Source organism: Hibiscus syriacus, unplaced genomic scaffold, assembly GCF_006381635.1.
Source record: "Hibiscus syriacus cultivar Baekdansim isolate YM2019G1 unplaced genomic scaffold, ASM638163v2 tig00111022_pilon, whole genome shotgun sequence".
Taxonomy (NCBI): domain Eukaryota; kingdom Viridiplantae; phylum Streptophyta; class Magnoliopsida; order Malvales; family Malvaceae; genus Hibiscus; species Hibiscus syriacus.
This window is the reverse complement of record NW_024062956.1, coordinates 3,369,728-3,387,642: the sequence shown is the minus strand read 5'-3', so window position 1 is coordinate 3,387,642 and position 17,915 is coordinate 3,369,728. Positions and strand designations below refer to the sequence as shown.

At 32.8% G+C, this 17,915-nt stretch overlaps 1 pseudogene; it reads right to left on the bottom strand.

The window, feature by feature from the left end:
* Positions 1-11,932: 11,932 nt before the first annotated feature.
* On the bottom strand, positions 11,933-17,766 carry LOC120150384 (annotated as a pseudogene).
* Between the last annotated feature and the right edge of the window lie 149 nt (positions 17,767-17,915).

Here is a 17,915-nt window from a genome sequence, read left to right as displayed (position 1 = left end):
AAGAATTCCACGTCATTTTAAAACTAATTCCATTTTATGGTTAATTACAATATACATCCCTGAACTATGTCTGATTTTAAATTTATCTCAAAATTTCAAAGTATTTCAATTAAACTTTAGGCAAAAAGGTACATGGGGTCCTTGTACTTTGAAAAAAAATCCAATGTGACTCTCAAACTTTGAAAACAAACTCAATGTGACCCTTTGACCAATGATCCTCAGAATAGTCTCTTATATAGTTAGAGTGCAATTTCGTAAATCGTTTGAATGAAAGGATATCCTTAGTGATTTTAAAATAAGTTTTAATATTTATATTTTTAAATTTTTAATCGCAATATATTTAATTTCATGCTTTATTAGCATTATTATTTTCACTTATCTCATCTATTTTATACTCAACATGTTAATTCTGTTGGCATCACATATTTTTGGTTCGTTAAAGTGTTAGGGTAATTTCATTTTATTAATTAGAAAAACATTCTTTTAAATAAATCGAGTGAATTGCGGCATTTACTTTCAAAAGAATCAATCAAGATTATATCTTCAATTAAAATCTTTAAACCATTTTTTATAATTACCACCATCAACAAAATATATGAAACTTTTAAACCATTTTGTTATTCTAATTTCTAAATATATAAAATCAATTTATTCAATTTCTTTAATACTAAACCAACAAAATCTTTAATAAAAATTAAAATACAATTCAAAATATATATTTCTTTAAATATATACATCATCATGATACTTTTACTGACTTAAATGCCTATTTCCTATAATCACTCAAGTGATGAAACAATTCACCAAACCGTTACATGCAAAATAATAGTCATTTCACCCAACCAGACATGCTTTTGATGAAACAAACATCAAACTATTGCAGCCAAATACTTAGATTCTGTCACACCCCAATTTAGGGGCTAAATTTTTAGAAATTATAAAGTATTGAATTTAAGTGATATTTTGGAAGAAATTGAGGATTAAATTGTAAAATTTCAAAGTTGATAGATTATTTTAGGAAGTGTAGGAAATTCAGGGACTCAGTCCTGAATTAACCCATTTTTCTTATATGTTGAATTATAAACTCACTCTCCCCCGTGTAATATGGTTTTTCCCAGATTATTTTTTTCATTTTCTCTCCCTCGTCAACCCACTTTGAGCTCCGATTTCTCCACCGTCCGACCACCATCGTGTTCGTTGTCGACCGAAGAACAAAACCCCTCAAACCCCTCAAACCTCTACTCGTGAATCGGTGTCGTTCGTCGTAAATCTCAACCAAAAGTATCTTCAGTTTTAACTCGATCGTTTTCAGTCGATTCAGGTAGATCCAGCAACCCGTTTTCGATACCTCCCGCACCATCGTATTCCTTGCACCGTTCCGAGTCCAACGGTGTACTTATTGTCTCTGCCACCGCCAGCGCGTGAGCGGTGAGGAAGTTAAAGTTTCTGACGTTTCGGAATCGAGCTCTCCGCCGTTCAAAATTGTGAACCGAGCTTGGTAAGCATCTCAAAATGTCTTAAAATAATTTTAGGAATTTTTTTCGTAATTTTTCGAAGTCCCTAGGCCACCGCACGCGCCCCCACGCGCTACCCCCTGAGAATGGGCTTCGTCTGGCAGCTTGGGGAGAGTGTTGACCGGTTAGGTCGGTCCGAGCCGAGTCGCCGAGTAGTTGACCGTTGACCGGACGTTGACCGGTGTTGACTTTGACCAAAAAGTCAAATTTTTTGAAAAGTCATATTTTATATTTTTCGACGTCCCGAGTCCGATTCCGAAGTCTGTTTCGCCAAATTCGAACCTGGTAAGCTGTTTTTCACTAATTTATCACCTGATTCGATACATTTTTTGCAATTAAGCTTCGTTTTTATGAAATTTCTGTTGATATGTAATCAAGGAATTATTGGAAGTTGATTTCAAGATCGAGGGAATTCAAATTGAGTTTAAATGGTCGATCAATATGGCACAAAAATCGAGGTAATATATTACTACCTCTTTATGCTTTATAGAACATATTGAAAATGGAAAAATGCATGGATGTATATGATTGGACTATTATGTCTGTTTGATTATTGATAGACTTGAACCGAATACGGTTTAAGTGATAAATTATGAGAATACTTCGATTTGGTAAAATTACAAAAATACCCTTATATTGTAAAAAGACAATAATTGACTCTAGAAGTTAGATAAGAAGTTTTAAAGACATTGATCTGATGAAACTATTGATGTGTATAGAAAATACTAGTTTTGCATAGAAAATCTAAATAATTGATTTCTAAACCCAAGATGGCTTGTACAGATTACTAGAAGTTTGATAAGGAATAATTTCAAGTTAAGAGATTATTCGATAAAGCAATTAACCTTAGGATCTCCAAATTATATTATCCTTGTTAAGAGTTTAACATCGAAGTTATCTGGTTACGAAATTACGAAAATGCCTTTGAGAGGTGAAAATAGTCCGAGTTAACCCTGAATACACTGGATCTGTAAAATAACCAAAATGCTTCTGGAATGGAAATGACCCAAGAATATAACCAAGCCCATGAATGATTGGATATCATCAAGCTATGAAATGAATGGAATAAAATTGAGCACCAAAATGACCAAAATACCCTTATGACCTAGACTAAGTAAATGTCTTGGATTAATTAAGGAATCCAAATAAACATGAATGTTGTACTACCCTTAAAAGTTATGGAACACAAGTTAAGTGAGCTGATCAACCCCAATGATATGTCAGTACCTGAATGACATAAATATCACTTGAATGCGTGTTCGACTTCTCAAGTCTCGATGACAATTTTGGAAGTATTCAGCTCAGCTCAACTCTAGATCGCATTTGGTACTAAGAAGTGGATATTCGTTAGACAAATCAACCATGAAGACCAAATTGAACTGAATGGAAGTACAATATGTATCCGAAATTCAGAAATGTTAGAATTACTCTGGAAAACTCTGGAGTAATCGGGATATACTTGACTACTAAATGAACTAAGTAACCTCAATGAATGAGGATTAGGTAAGTGATTGAGATAAGTCTGGAAACTCGGATGAACTTACATGATGTATCATTCATATGGGTTATGAACCACAAATCAAGTACGTCGGCATTTCCTGATATAGTTGAAATATGGAAATGAAATAAAGACTATTAGAATATATGTTCGTCTCCTTAACATCCATTCAGCGATGACTCAGAAGATAATTTATGGACAAGAATTATTGGTATTAAAAAGTAAATATTATGGAAGAACAATGAATTGACCAGTCGACAAGCATTAGTTATGTGAATTATTCAGCTTGAGTTATTTCGATAATATGATAGATCGACACAAATTATAAGTGCCCTAAATTTTCGTTTCTCCCTTATCAGCTCAAATCATTACGCTCATATATGAAAACACAAGTAACATAGATGCAAAGTATTCTGAATACCCCATTTGGTTCAATTGGACTAAAATCATGTTAATTCAATACATACTCTTGAATACCCCTGATTGTTGGGTAACAGAATCACTCTTAGTAAATATGAATCTATAATTATTTTGTATAAAGGTTCCTGAACACTTTCCTGATACACATGAATCATAATGTGATTCTAAAGTATCAACCTTAAATGTCGGATTAGATCAACTAGCAATCGATTTCCCTTCAATAGGACCTCGTTCCTGGAATCTGATCAAATTACTTCAGTTTCATGTTATCCATTCTGAAAACTACCAAGTGTCTCTGAGAAATACTTGGATATCCTAATGTGTTCCACATGTATTACATGATGATTTTATATGTTTTTAAATGAGTTTCACCGAAATTATTGATTTACTAGTTTATGAACCATGGCAACATGTTATATGTTTTCCGGTTACGGTTTCACCGAAAAATATGAATTATTCATGATTTATGACATCATGGAATCTTTTGGTTTTATAAACTATGGTTACCTAAAATATGTCACTAGGTTTCCCTGTTTTCATCAGGCTTATCTGTTATGTGCAAGGGTAAGTCCTTACTGTTTCCCAGGCTCCTTTGTTGTGTGTAAGGGTAAGCCTTATAGTTTCCCCATGTTCATTTGCTATGTGTAAGGGTAAGCCTTACAGTTTCCCCCAGGTTCCTTTGTTGTGTACAAGGGTAAGCTTTACAGTTTCTCCCAGGTTCCTTTGTTGTGTGCAAGGGTAAGCCTTACAGTTTCTCCAAGTTCCTTTGTTGTATGCAAAAGTAAGCCTTACAGTTTTCCCCAGGTTTATTTACTGTGTGTAAGGGTAAGACCTTATAGTTTCTCAGGTTCCTTTACTATGTGCAAGGGTAAAACCTTACCGGTTCCCCAGGCTCTTTTGCTATGTGCAAGGGTAAGACCTTACTATTTTTGCAGGCCCCTCTGCTTTGTGCACAGGGTAAATATGTTTTAAACTGCTATTGTTTTAAAAGAGATTTGTATCTTTTCACTGGTTTTATGGGAACACACTAGTTAACATATCCTGATCTCCTAAACTCAGTCATCCGAAATATTTCTCTGAACTGAAAGCTCACTGTCTATTACTATCTGAAATATTAGTAGGATCTCCTCTCAACATAAAGATATATAGATGTCTGAACCGATAAGGAAATATATGTTTATCTTTATCTACACGTTCTTCAGCATCATTTGATAGTTCTGTATTACTGAGCTTTCCAAAGCTCACTCTATTACTAATCTTTTCAGGTTAAAAGGATTGAATCAGTGCAACTATCGACATCAGTAGGGAGTTCCATTGTCATAATTTGCGGAGTACGGTTCATATTATTAGGGGGCATGTATCTTGTATCTTGTATTTTATTTTTATATCCGAGTCTGAAAATCTGTTTTATTTCTGAATACTGATAAATTTTATATTTGTATTCATAAATCATTTTGAGTTTACATGTTTTGATAAAAGTTTTAAATTTTTTGAGATTTTTACAGTGAGTCGCTCTGGTGGCCCTAACGTAACACCCTGGATCGGATCGGGTTACCTGCATCGGTCTGAAGGGTTTACATTTAGTGGTATCAGAGCTTAGGTTGAGTTAAAATTTTAAGATAGACCAGTCGGTCGAATGTCAAAAGATGTTTGATCAGTACATGCCCCTAGACTACAATCGTACTTCTCTGAGCCAGAACTCCAAGGTTGAGTCCCTATCTGTAACGAGCAAATCTAAGTTTTTATCCATTAAGACTCTATCTTTGCATAAAGAAATATCAGTAACATATATCTAAATTCTGTAAAGTACCTCACGAGCTTTGTAAGAGCTACTAATATGAGAAATTTCGATCCAACTCCAGAAATGAAATTGGGATATGTTATCACTCTATGAGCCTATTCTCGTAACCAATGCTGAATTGATTCCACAAGGATAAACTTGTTCTGATTATTTTATTGGAATGAGAGAGTTCTGAAGAAAATGTATACTCAACTGGTTAAAGATTTATAGAGGAACAATACATTTGTAAAAACTATTTGAAGATATGAAAGAACTGATGGAAGTTCCATTTATGCAATTATGTGACATGAATGAATTTCGAGGATGAAATTATTTTAAAGAGGAGAAAATTATCACACCCTAATTTAGGGGCTAAATTTTTAAAAATTATAAAATATTGAATTTAAGTGATATTTTGGAAGAAATTGAGGATTAAATTATAAAATTTCAAAGTTGACGGACCATTTTAGGAAGTATAGGAAATTTAGGGACACAGTAATGAATTAACCCATTTTTCTTATATGTTGAATTATAAACTCTTTCCTCCCCATGTAATCTGGTTTTTCCCAAATTTATTTTTCTCATTTTCTCTCCCCCGTCATCCACTTTGAGCTTCGATTTCTCCACCGTTCGACCAGCGTTCATTGATCCAAAACCATCATCGTGTTCATTATCGACCGAAGAACAAAACCCTCAAACCTCTCGTCATAAATCTGAGTAGTTCGTCGTAAATTTTAACCGGAAGTATCTTCAGTTTTAACTCGATCGCTATTGGTTTTCCATCAATTCAGGTCAATCTCGCCACCCGTTTTCGACACCTCCCGCACCATCGTATTCCTTGCATTGTTTCGAGCCCACCAGTGTCCTTCTTGTCTCTACTGTCGCCAGCGCGTGAGTGGTGAGGAAGTTAAAGTTTATGATGTTTCGGAATCGAGCTCTCCGCCATTCAAAATTGTGAACCGAGCTTGGTAAGTGTCTCAAAATGCCTTAAAATAATTTTAGGATTTTTTTCGTAATTTTTCGGAGTCCCTAGGCCACCGTATATGTCCACATGCGCCACCCCTGAGAGTGGGCTTCGTCTGGCAGCTTGGGGAGAGTGTTGACCGGTTCGAGCCGAGCCACCGAGTCGAGCCGAGCCGTTGACCAGCTTTGACCGTTGACCGAGCGTTGATCAGTGTTGACTTTGACCATTGATTTTTACCAAAAAGTCAAAATTTTCGAAGAGTCATATTTTATGTTTTTCGTCGACATGAGCCTGATTTCAAAGTCCATTTCGCCAAATTCGAACTCGGTAAGTTGTTTTTCACTGATTTATCACTCGATTCGATCCGTTTTTCTCAATTAAGCTCCGTTTTTTATGAAATTTTTGTTGATATGTAACAGAGGAATTATTGGAAGTTGATTTCAAGATCGAGAGCATTCGAATTGAGTTTAAATGATCGATCGATATGGCACAGGTAATATATTACTACCTCTTTATGCTTTATAGTACATGTTGAAAATGGAAAAATGCATGGATGTATATGATTGAACTATTATGCCTGTTTGATTATGGATTACTCGAACCAAATATAGTTTAAGTGATAAATTATGAGAATACTTCAATTAGGTAAAATTATGAAAATACCCTTATGTTGTAAAAAGACAAGAATTGACTCTGGAAGTTGGATAAGAAGTTTTAAAGATATTGATTTGACGAAACTACTGATGTGTATAGAAAATACTAGTTTTGCTTAGAAAATCTGAATAATCGATTTCTAAACCCAAGATGGCTTGTACAAATTATTAAAAGTTTGATAAAGAATAATTTCAAGTTAAGAGATTATTCGGGAAACCAATTAACCTTAGGATCTCCAAATTATATTATATGTGTTAAGAGTTCAACATCGAAGCTATCTGGTTACGAGATTACGAAAATAGTCCAAGTTAACCCTGAATGAGAAAGTACCCTGAGAATTCGTACTTAACCCGATAAATTGCAGATTTAATAATAAGATCGGATGAAAGGAAATGATTGTAATACACTGGATCTATAAAATGACCAAAATACCCCTAGAATGGAAATGACCTAAGAATATCACCAAGCCCAGGAATGATTGAATATCATCAAGCTATGAAATGAATGGAATAAAACTGAGCACCAAAATACCCTTATGGCCTAGACTAAGTAAATGTCTTGGATTAATTAAGGAATCCAAATAAACATGGGTGTTGTATTACCCTTAAAAGTTATGGAACACAACTTAAGTAAGTCGATCAACCCCAATGATATGTCAGTACCTGAACAACATACATATCACTTGAATGGATGTTTGTCTTCTCAAGTTTGGCTCAATGATAATTTTGGAAGTATTCAGCTCATCTCAACTCTAGATCGCATTCGGTACTAAGAAGTGGATATTCGTTAGACAAATTAATCATGAAGACCAAATTAAACTGAACGAAAGTACAATATGTATTCGAAATTCAGAAACGTCCGAATTACTCTAGAAAACTCTGGAGTAATCAGGATATACTTGACTACTAAATGAACTAAGTGACCTCAATGACTGAGGATTAGGTAAGTGATTGGGATAAGTTTGGAAACTCGGATGAACTTACATTATGTATCATCTCTATGGGTTATGAACCACAAATCAAATACGTCGACATTTCCTGATATAGTTGAAACATGGAAATGAAATAAAGACTATTAGAATATATGTTCATCTCCTTAACATCCATTCAGCGATGACTCAGAAGATGATTTATGGACAAGAATTATTGGTATTAAAAAATAAATATCCTGGAAGGATAATGAATTGACCAGTCGACAAGCATTAGTTCTGGGAGTTGTTCAGCTTGAGTTATTTCAATAATCTGATAGATCGACACAAATTATAAGTGCCCTAAATTTTCGTTTCTCCCTTGTCAGCTCAAATCACTACGCTCATATATGAAAACACAAGTAACACAGATGCAAAGTATTATGAATACCCCATTTGGTTCAATTGGACTAAAATCCTGTTAATTCAATACATACTCCTGAATACCCATGATTGTTGGGTAACGAAATCACTCTCAGTAAATCTGAATCTATAATTATTTTGTATAAAGGTTCCTGAACACTTTTCTGATGCACATGAATCATAATGTGATTCTAAAGTATCAACCTTAAATGTCAGATTAGATCGACTAGCAATCGATTTCCCTTCAATAGGACCTCGTTCCTGGAATCTGATCAAATTACATCAATTTCATGTTATCCATTCTGATAACTACCAAGTGTCTCTAAGAAATACTTGGATATCCTAGTGTGTTCCACATGTACTACATGACGATTTTATATGTTTTTGAATGAGTTTCACCGAAATTATTGATTTACTAGTTTATGAACCATGACAACATGTTATATATTTTCCGGTTACGGTTTCACCGAAAAATATGAATTATTCATGATTTATGACATCATGGAATCTATTGGTTTTATGAACTATGGTTACCTGAAATATGTTATCAGGTTTCCCTGTTTTCATCAGGCTCCTCTGCTATGTGCAAGGGTAAGTCTTTACAGTTTCCCAGGCTCCTTTGTTGTGTGCAAGGGTAAGCCTTATAGTTTCCCCCAGGTTCATTTGATGTATCCAAGGGTAAATATGTTTTAAACTGCTATTGTTTTAAAAGAGATCTGTATCTTTTCACTGGTTTTATGGGAACACATAAGTTAACCTATCCTGATCTCCTGAACTCAGTCATCCGAAATATTTCTCTGAATTGAAAGCTCACTGTCTGTTACTACCTGAAATATTAGTAGGATCTCCGATCAACATAAAGATATATAGATGTCTGAACCAATAAGGAAATATATGTTTATCTATATCTACACGTTCTTCAGCATCATCTGGTAGTTCTGTATTACTGAGATTTCCAAAGCTCACTCTGTTACTCATCGTTTCAGGTTAAAAGGATTGAACCAGTGCAACTATCGACATCAGTATGGAGTTCCATCAGCATCATTTGCGGAGTACATCTCATATGATTACGGGCATGTATCTTGTATTTTATTTTTATAATCGAGTCTGAAAATCTGTTTTATTTCTAAATACTGATAAATTTTATATTTGTATTCATAAATCATTTTGAGTTTACTTGTTTTGACAAAAGTTTTAAAATTTTCGTGATTTTTACAGTGGGTCGCTTCGGTGGCCCTAATGTGACACCTTGAATCGGATCGGGTTACCCGCATCGGTCTGAGGGGGTTACAGATTCATAGTAGAGTCATGATTAAATATTGATAGAGACCAAAATATTGATTTTTTTAAGAAAAATACAATGACTTATTAGGTTTTAAACTCAAAATTCAAAAAATAATATTTATTTTTTCTAATATTTAAACTTACAAAGACGTAAATTATTATTAAACAAAAAAATTGAGAACATGTGACTATCATTCTTTAGTTCAACCCCTATTTAATGAAATATTTAATAAATTCTTCTATCTTTTAATTTGAATACTTGTGTTTTTATATAAATTCTTTTATTTTTAACTGTTGGTGATTAAAATAGAAAAAAGTAATTTTAGTGACATTTTTTTCTAAAAAAAAATTAGTTTGATAGTTAAAATAGTAAAGAAGAAATAAGTTGATGACTATTGAAATAATTTACCCTTAATTCAATAATGTTGGATCCATAGGATACAAGAACAATTCTCTCCTCTTTATTCAATTAACTTACAACAGAAATTTTAAATTTTCACAAGTAAAATACACCATTTACTTTACCAGTGTTCAGAAACACAACTAAGGGTTTGTTTGTTTGGTTGTAATTGATTTTTCGAAAAATGAATTACTGAAATTTGAATTACTGGAAAATGAATTACTGGAATTTGAATTCTGGAAAATGAATTACATTTCTGGAAAATGAATTACATTTCTGGAAAACGTTTTCCGGAAAATGTTTTCCGTAAAATGAATTACATTTTTCTGAAATACATCTGGAAAACGTTTTATGATGTTTGGTAGATGTTATTTAAACTTTTTTTCCACTAGTTGAAGAGTTTTTAAAAAAAATATTTATTACAAATATTAAATACAATAAATAATATTATTTATCATAAAACTTTTTTTATTATTAAAAATAATTTATTTATTATTAAATAGTATTTTTATAATTTTATTAATAAAAATATTATAAATATTATAAATTATTTATTAAAGTAATAGTGTTATATTATATTTTAAAAATATTAATTAGTATATTTTAAATATCTTTATTAAAATATTATTTAAATATATAAATAATATTATTCATTATTAAATATATAAAAAATTTTATTATATATTATTAAAATAAAAATATAATATCTTCTTATATTATTATAATATAATTGATTATTTTATATAATATTAAAAATATAATATTATATTATTATAAATATTAATAAATTAATAAATAATATTTTGATGAAAATGATATTAAAATATTTTATTAATATTAAATTCATAAAATAAAATTATTTTGAGTATTTATTCTTTGAAGTGAAAAGTTCGGAAAATGACTTACGAAAAATGAATCTGTATGTCATTTTCCAGAAAACAAAAAGAAAATTTTGTTACTAGGAAAATGAATTACGTTCAGGAAAACAAATTACGTGAAACAAACACTGAAAAACATTTTTCAGAAAATGAATTACGGGAAACAAACACGGGAAAACATTTTCCGAAAAACGAATTACGTGAAACAAACACGAGAATTCGGGGAAAACCAATTCTGTAATTCTAATTACGGGAAACAAACAGACCCTAAATATGGTAAAGAACCCCAACATTAAGGGACCGTTTAGTTCATAGTATTTTTTATTACTGGAGGAATAGAATCCTCATTCTCCCGTTTAGTTGGTTGGTAATCATATTCCCGATAGTGTTTTATTACCAACAGTGAATTTTTTGGGGTATATCACCGGGAATGTGATTACCCTTTTCCCTTAAGTATTGTTGGATTACCAGCATTTTGGACTAAAATGCCCTTAATCCCCCCCCCAAAAATTATCTTTCTTCTGTCGTTAAATAATAAAAATTCTACGAAGATTAAATTACAAATTTATACTTAAACTATTTTAGATTTACAAAAAAATTCATAATTAGAATTTTATATGAAATTCAGGGGTTAAAATAAAATTTTACCCTTACATTAAACCTATTTATCTATTCAATTTTGTAAAAAAATTATATAAATTTTATGAATTAAAATATTTTAAAGAAAATATATAAATTAATTATAGTAATATTATAATAGAATTTAACATGTTAAAAAAATAAATATATAATAAGGACAATTTGGTAAAATATACATTCCAATAATTTTTTATTTCTTTAACCAAACACGATAATCTTACATTCCTACTAAACCAACCAAATACATTCCAATAATCTTTTATTCCTTTAATCAAATACGATAATCTTACATTCCTACTAAACCAACCAAATACAAAATACAACATTCTCAGTAATCCTATTCCCTAGTAATCTTTTATTCTCACTGGTAATCTTACATTCCGTAAACAAAACACACCCTAAGATAGGCAAAAACACATTTCCATTTTAAAATATAAAGAAAATAGTAAAAAAAATTGAAATTATTAAATGAAGCAACCAGGACTCCATGGAGAGAGAAAAAAAACAGAAGGAATAGACTTTGGATCGCATATTAGAAATGAAGAAGTCAAAGGGTATTAAAATGTGATGAACTTATTCAAACCTGGATTTCAGTTATCACGTACCAACACAAATTCATCCAGTGTGAGAATTGGTTAGAAAAAGCTGGGTCTCCAACTGCATGATCCATCGTGTTTTTGTCAAATCATGCACATGAACGCCTGAAAATTGTACACCGCTCAACACCTAGCTCAAAATTTTCCTCCAATTAATTCTCATGTATCTTCATCACCCATTCAATTCTACATTCTCTCTGTTGAGAAAAACAATTCTATATAAGTTAAGCTCTTCTCTGAGCACCTGTTCAGACAAGAAAAATCATGAGAAAAACCCAACATTAACACCCAAGTCCAAGTAAGATACGCATGCAATCCATACTTACCATTCGAACTTAGAAGGGAGCCTCAAGTGATTCATCCCAAACATCTGCAGTTCCATTGGAGGCATCTTCGACATCTTCCATTGAAAGCCGAATGTATTCTCTATGTGCAAAACGGCCCCACTCCGTCAATGTAGGATTCTCTCGCTCCTGTTCATTCCAATATAAACAAAGCTTGTTAAAATATGCGATGGTATACAAACAGGGATGATCAACGGAGGCTGGTGGGGCGGTCCCCTGAAAATTCTAAATTCTAATTAGGTATTTTCTTTGTATTTTCTATTGATAATATATTTTTGTTCTTAACATAAAATCTTGAATCCGTCATTGTATACAAATACAAATCCTTTTTAAAGGCAATACTCACAAGTCAATAAGAACTGAAGTGTCACATTGATTTACCTGACGAATGAGGAATGGATCGCGAGATTCAAAGGCTATGAATTTGTTGAGATTGAAAAGGATATTGAAAACACTTCCCGAAAGTTTAGAACCTTTTAGGTCACAGGATGTGATACAGTTTTCTGTCATGATCACGAGAGATTTAGGGTTATAACATTTTCATCCTGCAAACAAGAAAATTCAGTAGTCAAACGTGTAAAACAATCTATCTTCATTAGCAGCGTGTATGAATGAGAATATTGAATAGAAATTCAGTTCCTGAAGGGCCAAAGTATATAGCAAAAAGCAGTTCACGGTATAATTTTCTCATAGCCTTAAATACCATTAAATGATCTAATTGTAAATCAGCCATGAATAACCTGCTTCGAAATGAAGATGTAATGATAAGAACTCAACATTTGCCAGAAACCTGCCTTTCAGACAACTGTATTTTTATACGAGCATAAATCTTTCATGTTTAAAGTTACAAACAGAGCATAGCAGAGAAAGGCATCATCCATTTCCAGAAACACACTCAGATATGCACAATACTAAACCAGGAAAGACACAGAAAATGAATAATGATAAAATGGCAAACCTCCGGTTTAATCATGTCAATTATTTGACACAAGATGTCCTCAAAGAGCACAGGCTCTTGCGCCATGCATTCCATTCGATGCAACTGCTCCTCGTAAAAAAATTGCATTTCGTTACGCATTATAACTCCATTGCCATCCAAATCTAAACACTTCAGCCTACAAAAAAAAACCCAATTACTGGCTAGTCATGGTATGTCTCCCCACCCAGCTAAACTATGTGAAAGTATTCCAATAAGAGAAAACAAAAGCATGAAAATGAAACTTAGAATATAGTAACATTGGGAAAAACTAGCCAATATTTTTTTTAAACACATGCAGAAATCCAATCTTAATGAGATCATTTGAAAGCTCCACCTCCTCAAACAACAGTGCTATTCCTAAAATATTAATGAAAATATTCATAGAACTGCATATGAATCAGTTACATCATTTATTTTCTTTGTTAAATTTGTTTGATCAAGACTAATTCCCTAGTCTATAGTTTCTGACAAATCTTTCTGAATATTTTGGTAAGTAAGAACAAAAGCTGTTTACAAATATTTTTTAGGGACATTTTCAATTAAGTGTTTTCAAAAAAGAGATGGAAGATGTATTTACTTCAATACAGTGAGAGCGAGCTTTGAAATTGACAATCAGTTCACAAAGTCCCCAGCAATACCCTTGAGTCTACAGAGAAAGATCACAAAATATACCAATACTCAAGACTAGGCTCAGATGACTTGTCCTCTTCTGCCAGGATAAAGTAAACAAAATCTTCATACCCCATCTTTCCTTCAACCTTACAGGTAAACTTTCTTGGAATCTAAGATGATATGAAAGCATAACATGAGTAAAAGTTCAAAATCTGAAATTAAATCAATCAATTGAAGAAACAGAAGAACGTGATAGAAGACTGTAGTTGAATAGATAATATGCAATTAAATGAAATCTTCTTTCTGCATGTAAAATGTGATTCAGACCAAAGAATAAAAATATCATCCGACTTGGACAAACCTGAGAAAATATCCTATCTACAACCCGGTAGGTAAGCAAATGGTTACCATATCTGATAAGGTTCTCCTTGTCAATCAAAAATCATGATCTGTATCCAGCTCCCAAAATTTGCAGTATATTACATAAAAATGTTCATAAGAAAAGTACCTGTATATTTTTTCCCAAAAGAAGGGGGAATAGGTTTAAATGTGATAAAAATAACATTAATAATGGTAATAATAATAAAAGGTATCTACCAGAATGTATTAAGGATGCAAACTTATTCTGGATTTTGTGGTATTTGGAAACAAATAAGATCAGTTTCCTACTCCATGCATTCAAGTAGATTCAAGCCAAGTATATACCTCAAAACTTTATTAATGTCATCTTCCTCATCAGCATGTAGCATGGCATCAATCAAGTTTCCATGTTTCAACTCTCTAAGAGTGAGGCGACCATTCCCGGATCTATTTATGTAGTAAAATATTCGGTATATCACAGTTTCAGCTGGCCACGTGCAACAAAACTAATGTCAAACAAGCAACCTCAGGTAGAAATCAATGGCATTCCAAACAATTATGAAAACACATGGTAGTTGTGTTAATTGCCTGTACAGTAATAAACACCATATAGAGTGGGAAAAGGCCCCTGACATGTTGAGCCAAATATAGAATAAGCTGTAATGCATGAATTAATCAGATATTTTAGTTACATTTTCAATAACACAAAATGTTCCTAAAGCAACGTCTCTATGCTCATCAAATTGTCAACAAATTACTCATTCTAATATAATTAGAAGAATATAAGATTACTTTACATTAAACTAAAAAGTAGGCTTGTTAAAAAGAATTCCTGTGTGAATTCATCATCCTAAAATAAGCATTTTAAAAATATGAAAGCTAAGCCATTGAAACCGGATACTTATGTGAAAGCTATACTGCAAACCGTTCTTAGCAAAGACAACCAACAAAATAAACAAAAACATGAACCCTGTTTTCCTTGCACCTTTCGTTCTGTCTGAGTGGATGTGCAAATTTCGACCTCAACTCATCAAAGAATTAGCTTGCATTCCTGCCTTGTTAATATGCTACATTGCCAAACACATTAGGGACAGAACCACTTCATCAAAGAAACAGGGTGCACTGCAATCATGGAAATTTACATGAAAATAGATGCATTTTAGGATCTTTTTGTTCATAACTTACTGGTTCCAGCATTAAATGAACATTCAAGAAACAAATCAATATCAGTGTCCAAATGCCTTAGATATTGTATAAGGACAGGTGAGATTTGAAAAGAGAAAAAATCTCACATCTTAAATGTCCATTTGAAGTGCAAAACTGCGAAAGGTATCAAACAGATGAAAACCAACCATATCTTTCCTGAAACTCAGGTGTTCTCTTTAAGAATTCCAACCCTGGATGAGTTTCCAGTAGTTCTCGGAGAATAGGTTTGAAATCGTCCTGTCAGATTGGAAAGAATAGAAGAAATTAAGCCTAAACATGAACGGTTATTAGACTAGTAATCAATATTACAGTTGATTTAAGCTCTCAAAAATGATTAAAGACCTGAATGGGTAATTGAGATCTGGTTGCTTCAATATTGTATATATTTGTGTTGCCATGTCCATCGGCAACATGTTGCCATTGACCCAATAATCAATAAATGCATCTCTGCAAGCAAATGAGGCAAACTTAAATGAAAGCTACAACATAAAAAGATGAAAATGATATCACAGCTGCAATGCAAATACAAGGAGAAATATTAAAATGTTAAGAATCTTAGAAGAAACATTTTCATCTGCTTATCATCATTACTCCATCAGTAGCAATTTAAATTTAAAACACATAATTCTCCAACAAGACCCATCATGAAGAGCACCTCACAACAGAAAAGAATCAAAATATGAATTCTCATGATTTTCAAAGAAACATCCTAGCAGTTACAAAAGATATGATAGATCTTGGGTAGCAACATAATAGCTCCATTTCCATGAACAAGAAAATATACCTTGTAACCAAACCAGTGCTATTAACATCAATTTTTCTGAAAAGTGATGTGGAGAAAAATGTTGGCAGCTTGCAGATTCCCTTGGTCAATAGTTTGAACTCTGATATGTATAAATATAAGGTAAACAAGAATATCAGATGAATTCCAGAAATGTCTGTTACAACAATGCGTACATGTATATTACCAGACAGTTGTAGTCCATCTGGGTGGCCAGAGAAAAACTGACTGATTTGAGACAAGCATTGTTCCTTTAGTTCCTTTGGAGGTGGACGACCTTTTTCAAAATAAAACTGGAGGCATTTTCAATTATCAAAACAACAAGTTATCACCAACTTCCGAATAGAAAGGCAAATACAGAAGATAAAACACAGCCAAGGTCAACGGTTGAGAAAGAAACCTAACATATCAATTAAACAGGATCCTAACCTGTGGTATTAATTCTTTCACAGGCTTGCTAACTACATTCAGTGGAGAACCCAAGTTTGAAGGACCAGCCCTTTGTTTTAGTGTTCGGGGGGAACCAGATGTACTTGTTGGTGAAAGGGGAGGACCACTACCAGCAGGAAACATAGAAGGTAAAGAATTGCCTGAGGCAGTACTTCCAGATGAAGTATTTCCAGGAACATTCAAGGGATTACCCGCCTTTTCATCATTAACCAATAACGTTACCTAGCACAGAAACAAAAATTAAACATTGGTGCACATCCAGTCATAGGCTTTGATGAATATTTTTAACAAATATATGAATTCCATATCCTGTTCTTCAAAGACACTTGACGGGGGAGGGGGAATATTCCATGTTTAAATACAAAGCAATGTAGATTTTATCATGATTCCGGGTTATTGTTAAGACCACTAAGCTGACTTAAAATCAATTCGCACGGGAAACTCTAAACTTGACCAATGTTGGACAATAAACCAAGACTTCTACAGAAAGAACAATCGCAGGTCCACAATATTCCTTTCAAATCCATTAAAATACCTTAATTTCTTCTTGAAATATGGATTTCACATATGTATATGACACACACATAATGGACTGAATAATAAAATCTAAATGAATCGGCATCAGGTATACTTTAATTATCATACAAATCAAACTACTTTTCTTAAAATCACTAATTTTTATCGTCAAATAAGAGCGAAATGAATTGATTAGAATAATTTTATCTTAACAACGATCAATTATTTTCATTTGGAGTAATCAATACAAAATAATTCAAATAAAACTCCGTTCGGCATCGAAACTAAAAGAAAAGTGCAGGGGGGGGGGACGAAGTGTACCAGCTTATTAGCAACAGGAAGAGAAAGCCATTGTTCGAAAAGCATTTGGCTGAATTCAGGATTGGATTTGAGAGCTAATGGAGACATCTCCTGGAGCTGCAATAACTCCGCGTCCAAACACGCAATATCTCCAACAACAACAGTCCCCATTTCCTTTTCTCCGCAAGACCAAATGCAGCTCCCGCACAGATGAAATTTAAAACCTGCTTTTAAAAATTAAAAACGCAACTCTATATCTTCATAGAATGAGCGAAAGAGCTATAAAAAAATCGTTTCTTATCTTTGACGATAGCAAGAGAGATTACGAGGAGAGAACGAAAGAAAGTGAAATATATTTTTCTCAATTTGAAAGAGAGAGATCAACGCCATTCAAGAGGAGATTAGTTAAG